We start from the raw sequence: 9,407 nt of genomic DNA, 5'->3' as shown, positions 1-9,407 counted from the left end.
CAATCAGGCGGGTCAAGAAGTTGGGAAGGGGCACCCTAATGGCCAAAACAGACATTGAGGGGGCATTCCAGTTACTTACTACCTGTGCCTCTGAATAGTGTCTGCCTATTGGGCTGCTTCTGGGAAGGAGCATACTATATAGATCGCTGTTTGCCCATGGCACCTCCATATCCTGCTCTCTATTTGAGGTGTTTAGTTGCTTTCTCGAATGGGTCGTCATTGACGTTTCTAAGGGGACACATATTATCCATTAGCTCGACGACTTCTTATGCCTGGGCCAAAGAGATTCGCCACAGTGTGAATACACGCGGTAGTCTACCTGTGAGAAGGAGAGAGCTGGAGGGAGAGCGAACACCACAGAGCCGAGGGGTTAGATGGAGAACGGAAGAAGGAAAGAGGGCGAGGGAGTACGGTGGAAGGCCGACCTGAGCTCCCCCACGTTCCTGCTGGGCGGGGAACAGCCCTGGGAAGAAAAGCCGCTTGCACATCCCTTTGAGGTTACGTGCACGAGCGGGCAGAGGGACTACACTGGAGTGCGAGGCCGACACGGCCAGGCCGTTCCTGCCTGTGTGACCTCCTTGTCGCCGGGTTTGTGCCAGAGCCGCGGTGGACCCTGATGACCAGCTCCCCTCTCAGTACTGGTGCCTGTCCACTGGTGGGTCGAGACCCCCTGCGGTGGAGGCAGGTCTAAGCTCTTTTATTTGATTGAGTACACTTTAAATCCTTTTACAAGGATCTATTGGAGGACAAGTCTGGTGCCAGCAGCCACGGTAATTCCTGCTCCAGTAGCGTCCACTAAAGCTGGTGCAGTTAAAAAGCTTTTATAAGGATCGAGCTCGTTGGTCCGCCGCAAGGCGTGCTACCGCCAGTCCCTTGCCTAGGGGCGCCTCCCCGATGCTCTTCACTGAGTGTCCCGGGGGCCCGAAGCGTTTCCTTTGAAAAAATTAAGTGTCCAAAGCACAGGTGGTGTAGCTCGCTTAACAGCTGGGCTACTCCACTGACTAGCAGACACTGCTACTAGGCCCAAAGTATTGCCTGGGCTAGATGCAATTAAAAATTTGTAATTAGATATACAGGCAGTGTAGCTTGCCTAACAGCTGGGCTACTCCGCTGACTAGCAGACACTGCTACTAGGCCCAAAGTATTGCCTGGGCTAGATGCAGTTAAAAATTGTTATTAGATACAAAGGCGGTGTAACTTGCTTCAGATGAGCTACTCCGCTAACTACGAGACACTACTACTAGCCCAAAATTATTGGCTGGGTTAGATGCAGTAAAAAATTGTTATTAGATACACAGGCGGTGTAGCTTGCTTCACAGCTGGGCTACTACGCTGACTAGCAGACACTGAAGCTTTGGAGCAGACCTCTGATTCCCAGGCTATAGTATGAGTAAACAGCTATGCAGACTCAACCATCTGTGTTACCCCAAGCCATAGTGTATGTAGTTTATTACGGTTAAAAGGGGGGGGGCGACCCGACCCACCTGGAATTGACGATTCCAACGTAATGTAAAACACAGCAAGGGGACTCCAAAAAGAGTCTCCATTTTTTCCAAAAATTGTGGCACAGACACCACTTAAGTGGCATCAATTGCCCCAGAGTTGCTTAAAATGGTTGGTGAGGTGATTTTCCAAAATCCTCAAGCTTTTAGTCTCCCCAGGATGACACAGGGGTAGAAAAGTCCTTGCGGATCTATGATTTGTTCGTCTTTATGAACGTGAATCTGTCTACATTGTCAGTGGACAGCCGCGTACGCTTATCTGTCAGCACACCACCAGCAGCGCTGAACACACGTCCAGAGAGAACGCTGGCTGCGGGGCACGACAAGATCTCCAAGGCGTGAGTGGCGAGCTCAGGCCATTTTTCCAGATTGTGATAGATACCAGCAGGTGTAGTTCTATAGAAACTTAAAACTTAACGTTTAATACCATTAGATAAAATATATGCCAAATGCAAGGACCTAAAAACACACAGTTTGACTGCCTGTGGTATATAATAACCAAGAGAACTTCCATATATTGTTACTTCCAGAGATATAAATATATGTCATATAAGCATATTACATCTCTAACACAAACCAGGGAAGGAATGGCAAATAGGAAAAAAGATAATGAAGCCCACAGTACACTATATCAACTTATTGTACCCCAATATGTGGGAACATGAAGGCATTCACCCTGAGATATGGGAACATGAAAACACTCGCCCCATCAATGGTGACCATTTAACTCTGCTATATAGAAATGGAACATCCTCACCAATTTTGATGACTGTCCATGCTCTCGGATCTCAGAGGGGGCTCCATATGATGGTGGTGAACCGAAATTCATAAGGTCACCAAACCAAATACCGCTCCCCAGATGCCGCTCCCGACGCGTTTCTTAGCCTTAGCTATTCATCAGGGGAAAGAAGAAAGAGGACATGCGGTATGCACGCTGCCCAAAGTCGCGCAGCTCATTCACCAGACAGCGCTACTTCATGCTCTATTAGATCCTCTTTTGAATCCTAATCGCGCTCTGTTCATAATCGTGTCACTTCCGGTTCCGGTCACCTGACATCCGGTATGTGGAACGCAGATGCCGGCCGTGACACGCAAACGTCACTTCCGGTATGCGCGTCATAGACAAGGAAACATCGCACATAACGGAGCGATAGCTAGGGGACACGCAGGATCACCAGCCGGCATCCTGCTTTGGATGTCACCATAAAAGGAGTCTCATCCATGAATATCCCAAGCCATGGAAAGTGTCCAGAACATATAATAACTGGCACTTATCCTGGCAACATACCATATGTACCGCGGTATATATAAAACACGCGTTCATTTTACCCCAGTGGTTAGAAGGCTGGAAATGCTTCATAGGTCCAGAATCGCACAGTGAAGCTACGGCCCAACCCCAGGAGCGCACTTTAAGCCCAAAATAGTAATGAAAGAAAAATGACAAAAACAGAAACAGAAAAAAATATAAACAGAAAAAAATATAAAAAAGGAGGGAGAGGGGTATGAAGGGATATGAGGGAACAATGGAGAGGGACCGCACCTCATAGATTTGGAGAGTTAGAGGAATGTATGTAGGGAGCCAGGGGACCTATAAACATCCCTATTCAGCACCTGAAAAAATATATCCCTACCTGACAGTGGAGGTTGGCACCCTATAAACCTGCGCAAATGGCGCCCCCACTCCTCGACGGCTGTCCCTACACTCCTCTCCCTAATTCACCCTATATCTATAGGAACGGCCTGTAGGACAGCTGCTCGTTAAGGCCGTAGGGAGCCGTTGTCCGCATTCTGAAGATCCACTTCGTCTCTCTTTGCAGTATCAGTTTGTCCCAGTCGCCCCCTCTTGGTGGGGCCGTAACTTTGTCAATTCCCATATAGCGTATTATATCCCTACTGTTCGGATGTACGTTATTCACGTGTTTTGCCAGGGGGGTATCTCTTTTCAGGGCGATATCTCTTTGGTGCTCTCCTATTCTTCTTCTCAATTCTCTCTTTGTCTTCCCTATATATTCCATTCCGCAGACACATTTAGCCATATAGATAATTCCCTTCGATCTACAATTAATGAAATGTTTGACAACAAATGTTTTTCCGGTGACATTACTTATGAAGTCTTTCCCTTGCGTAATAACTTTGCATGATACGCATCCACTACATCTAAAACAGCCAGTTATGGAGCTTTTCAGCTTTTTGTTCCCCATATGGCCCATATAGTGACTATGGACCAATCTGTCCCTAAGGGATCTGCCCTTTTTATATGTAATCATAGGTCTTGAGTCAACCATGTTACCAATATCCTCGTCCATTAATAGAATCGGCCAATGTTTTTGTAATATCCTACGGACTGTATACGACTGATTAGTGAAAGTAGTAATGAGTCTGCAGAAGGTGTTGTCCTTATCCACATTTGGGGATGAGTGTAAAAAGGAGGAGCGGTCCCTGGCCAGAGTCCCCCCATAGGCCTCAGCTATCACCTTCTTTGGGTAACCCCTCTCATGAAATCTCTGACAGAGATCGGTGGCCTGGGCTCTAAAAGTGGCATCGTCCGAGCAGTTCCTCCGGACCCTCATGAATTGCCCCTTCGGTATGCCCCTCTTAAGTGGGGCTGGATGGTTACTCTCCCACCTGAGGAGGGAATTCGAGGCAGTTTTTTTCCTATATGTACTGGTCTCTATCTCCCCATCCTTTCCTATCCGTATCAAGATGTCCAGAAAGGGCAACTCCTGGGGGCCAAACTCAAAAGTGAAGTGTAAGTTAAGGTCATTATGATTAAGCCTTTCTACAAGGTTTCCAAAGGATGTTTTGTCCCCATTCCACAGAACTAGGACGTCGTCGATATATCGAACCCATAGCAAAATGTTTTCACCACCTTCAATAGGGATGTCTCCAAAAACCACGGTTTCCTCCCACCAACCCAGGTATAAATTGGCATACGATGGGGCACAAGGGCTCCCCATCGCAGTACCCCTGAGCTGGTGGAAGTACTTCCCACCAAAAAGAAATACATTTTTGGTCAGGCAAAACTGAAGGGCCTTCATCACAAAGTGATTGTGTCGCTCAAATTGTTTGCCTCTCCCCATAAGGAAAAAACGTATCGCCTCCAGACCCTTATCATGGGGAATTGAGGAGTATAATGACTCCACATCAATGCTAGCCAAAGTCACGTCTTTGTCAACTGTCATACCTTCTAGTTTTCGAAGCAGGTCATTGGTGTCACCGACAAATGAGTTCAAGCTTATAACAAAGGGTTTAAGTACCTTCTCCAAATATATTCCCAAATTTTGCGTTAGGTTATTAATTCCCGATATTATGGGTCGTCCTTTCAGTGGATTCAAGCCCTTATGTACCTTTGGGAGACTATAGAAGGTAGACATAACTGGATGGATTGGACAAATAAAATCTCTCTCCTGTTTACTTAGGGTACCATCCCTCATGGCCTCATTTGCCAGTTCCTCCAACTCTTGGGAGAATCTTTTCGTGGGATCCGCCTTTAATGTGCTGTAGCACTCCTTAACGTTGAGTATAGCACTGCACATCAGGTAGTACTCACTGGTATCCATGATCACCACGTTACCCCCTTTATCTTGAGGTTTTATGGTGATATGTTCATCATTTTCTAGTGACCTCAATGCCTGCATCTCGCAACGAGTGAAATTGTGTCTAAAGCGTCTGGAATCATTTTCCAGGTCCCTCAAATCTTTAGTCACCATGTTCAAAAATACATCAATAGGGCTCAGATCACTCTGTGGAGGTGGCATTTTGGTGCTTTTCAGTTTCAAATTGGTGAATGGGCCATTCCCCTCAAGGTTAGGATCCACATCGCCGAGGTGAAAAAGGGTTCTAATATCAGGTAAAAGTTCTTCACGAACCCCCAGATCCGCGCATGCCTGTTTATCAATCTTAATATAGTGCTTGCGCCACTTCAACTTGCGCACAAATAAGTTTACGTCTTTTATAATCTCAAAAGAATTGTAATCTGTTGTCGGTACAAAAGTCAGACCCCTATTCAAAACCTCCAGTTCTACAGAGGTGAGGCTTCTCGATGATAAGTTTATGATTTGGGGATTCATAATGTCGGTGTGGGGGTACTCAGATTGAGGCGATTGCGTAATGGATAGCCCTCCTCTAAAAAAAGCCCAGAGGGGGATCTCCTATTACTAGTATTTCTGCCACGAGTCCTACCGCCACCTCTTCCCCTCTGTCTACCACGATATGATTTGGGTCTGACCTCTGACTCTGAAAAGTCAGTGTCAGTAGACGAAATATCTGTATCTGGGTATCTTGGGCTCCTATTAGAGAGGAAATTATAGGCCTTATTTTCCTTGAACTCTTGTAGATCTTTAATAAAAAATTTGTGCTTCCGTTCCTTCAGATGATATTGAAATCTTTCTATTGTGTTCTGAAGTAACGTTTCCTTAGCATTAAATTCAGGTTCCAAGGAAAATTTTTTTGTTAATTCCACTTGTGTTCTCAATGATTCATTCAAAGCGGCTAATGTAATCCTCTCCTCATCTAGGAGCAATTTCATGAATCGTAAAGAACTCGCGGTCGCCTCTTTTTCCCAGAGGCCCAGTAGGGTCTGACTCCTGTACCGAAAAGAAGGGAACAGAGTGATCCGGAGGTTCCTCGGGACGATGCCTGCCCTTAAATAGTTCTCAAGTGTTTGTACCTCCCACCAAGATGTGATCTGCTGTTTGTAGATTTTTGTTAATTCTCTAAAGGCGGCCGAAAAAGTGGGGGTGTATTTTTTTTGGGCAAAAGTGCGCTCAGAAAAGACCTCTTTGGCCTCAGTAGCCCACTGGCTGGTGTCTATTCCCACTGACAGAAAACCAGCCATACCACTTATATTTCAAGTATCAAAATGCAGCAACGGGGATAATAGAAACAACTACACAAAAGTAGATATAGATACCAGCAGGTGTAGTTCTATAGAAACTTAAAACTTAACGTTTAATACCATTAGATAAAATATATGCCAAATGCAAGGACCTAAAAACACACAGTTTGACTGCCTGTGGTATATAATAACCAAGAGAACTTCCATATATTGTTACTTCCAGAGATATAAATATATGTCATATAAGCATATTACATCTCTAACACAAACCAGGGAAGGAATGGCAAATAGGAAAAAAGATAATGAAGCCCACAGTACACTATATCAACTTATTGTACCCCAATATGTGGGAACATGAAGGCATTCACCCTGAGATATGGGAACATGAAAACACTCGCCCCATCAATGGTGACCATTTAACTCTGCTATATAGAAATGGAACATCCTCACCAATTTTGATGACTGTCCATGCTCTCGGATCTCAGAGGGGGCTCCATATGATGGTGGTGAACCGAAATTCATAAGGTCACCAAACCAAATACCGCTCCCCAGATGCCGCTCCCGACGCGTTTCTTAGCCTTAGCTATTCATCAGGGGAAAGAAGAAAGAGGACATGCGGTATGCACGCTGCCCAAAGTCGCGCAGCTCATTCACCAGACAGCGCTACTTCATGCTCTATTAGATCCTCTTTTGAATCCTAATCGCGCTCTGTTCATAATCGTGTCACTTCCGGTTCCGGTCACCTGACATCCGGTATGTGGAACGCAGATGCCGGCCGTGACACGCAAACGTCACTTCCGGTATGCGCGTCATAGACAAGGAAACATCGCACATAACGGAGCGATAGCTAGGGGACACGCAGGATCACCAGCCGGCATCCTGCTTTGGATGTCACCATAAAAGGAGTCTCATCCATGAATATCCCAAGCCATGGAAAGTGTCCAGAACATATAATAACTGGCACTTATCCTGGCAACATACCATATGTACCGCGGTATATATAAAACACGCGTTCATTTTACCCCAGTGGTTAGAAGGCTGGAAATGCTTCATAGGTCCAGAATCGCACAGTGAAGCTACGGCCCAACCCCAGGAGCGCACTTTAAGCCCAAAATAGTAATGAAAGAAAAATGACAAAAACAGAAACAGAAAAAAATATAAACAGAAAAAAATATAAAAAAGGAGGGAGAGGGGTATGAAGGGATATGAGGGAACAATGGAGAGGGACCGCACCTCATAGATTTGGAGAGTTAGAGGAATGTATGTAGGGAGCCAGGGGACCTATAAACATCCCTATTCAGCACCTGAAAAAATATATCCCTACCTGACAGTGGAGGTTTTTTTTCATTTTTCCAGATTGGAAGCCCAAAATGAGCAAGGGTCCAGTGACACAGTCATGGCTTCGATGTTCACTTGGAGATACTCCTTTCTAGGCATTGACTATGTGTCAGACTTCTTGTCTCCTGTGGCCTTGCAAAGGATGGTCTACAAAATTGGTGAAACTATTCCACAAAATTGCTGTTACCAGCAGATACGGTGTTACTTTTACTTTTTGAGTGATGAAGACTCGACAGTCCCACGGTTGGCAAGTTAGAACAGTGAGATTCACTACGTGCACCACTGGTGTTTTGTGGAAAAGCAGATGTAAGATTCTGTAACAGCCTTTTCTTTACAGCCAGCGTTTAAATTTGCCGCCCATCTCGATCATTGGTCACGGCCGGCCACCGCGACCAATCAGCACAGCGGCGTTTAAATTTGCCGCCCATCTCGCTGATTGGTCGCGGTCGGCCGGCCACCGCGACCAATCAGCAGAGCGGCGTTTAAATTTGCTGCCCATCTCGCTCATTGGTCGCGGTGGCCGGCCGCGATTAATCAGCAGAGCGGCGTTTAAATTTGCCGGCCATCTCGCTGATTGGTCACGGCCGGCCACCGCAATCAATCAGCACAGCGGCGTTTAAATTTGCCGGCCACCGCGACCAATCAGCACAGCGGCGTTTAAATTTGCCACCCATCTCGCTGATTGGTCGCGGTCGGCCGGCCACTGCGACCAATCAGCAGAGCGGCGTTTAAATTTGCTGCCCATCTCGCTGATTGGTCGCGGCCGGCCACCGCGACCAATGAGCGTCGTATTAGTGTGGGCCCGGGAGCGGCGCTGCTTGTGCGGCTCCGTATTAGCGAGGACCGGGGAGCGGCGCTGCCTGTGCGGCTCCGTATTAGCGAGGACCGGGGAGCGGCGCTGCCTGTGCGGCTCCTTCTGCTGCGAGAAGTCGGGAGATGAGCGGCTGCTCGCAGCAGAAGCATCCCGACCGGCGGCGCCGCTCCCCGGTCCTCTGTTCACACTTGCTGTCGGGAGATCAGCGGGGCAAGCCGCTGATCTTCCGACGTTAGCCGCATGGAGGTCAGCGGCGCCGGTCGGGGTAGTTGTGCTGATAGCGCCGCTCATCTCCCCGCTGCATCGCCGCTGACCTCCGTCCGCCAGATGAGCCGCTAACGGCCGCCATCTTTTTTCAGAAATCCCGCGGCGCTGATTGGCCGCTGCCGGACCAATGAGCGATTCGGGATTTCCAGGACAGACAGACGGGATAAGAAAATTATATAGTAGATTATTTTTGGCAGTACTAAGAATATGTGACAATTGTGATGAAAATGTTGACAATGGGCCTTTGACTACTCCACATCATTTGGGCATCATAACAATGCTTGAAGATAATGTAGAAATAATATTTCAGCTCACCTGGGTCAGCCTGCTCGGTCCACTTTCTCATGAGGCACGGTGCTCGGATTGTGAAGATCCCCGTCTGGGAGACATTAGGCAGTGATGAAGAGGTGGTTATCCAGCAACTCGTGAAAGTGACTTAAAAAATAGCCTTTATTTTGAAAAAATTAAAACCATGAGACCATGGTGCAAATGAAAGCGTACAGAGGCTTACGTGTTTCAGATACGTAGATCCTTATTCATAGCATAATACAATGATGAAATGGAAAAACTTTTAAGGCATATGGAGAAAGTAGCCGCCCACCGACATCACCTGTTCAGAAGCTCAATTACACATGAGTCCAGAGTCTCA

The sequence above is a fragment of the Phyllobates terribilis genome, unplaced genomic scaffold (assembly GCF_046119375.1).
Source record: "Phyllobates terribilis strain yellow unplaced genomic scaffold, ASM4611937v1 Scaffold_482__1_contigs__length_1377538, whole genome shotgun sequence".
NCBI lineage: Eukaryota > Metazoa > Chordata > Amphibia > Anura > Dendrobatidae > Phyllobates > Phyllobates terribilis.
Note: the sequence above shows the minus strand (reverse complement) of the source record.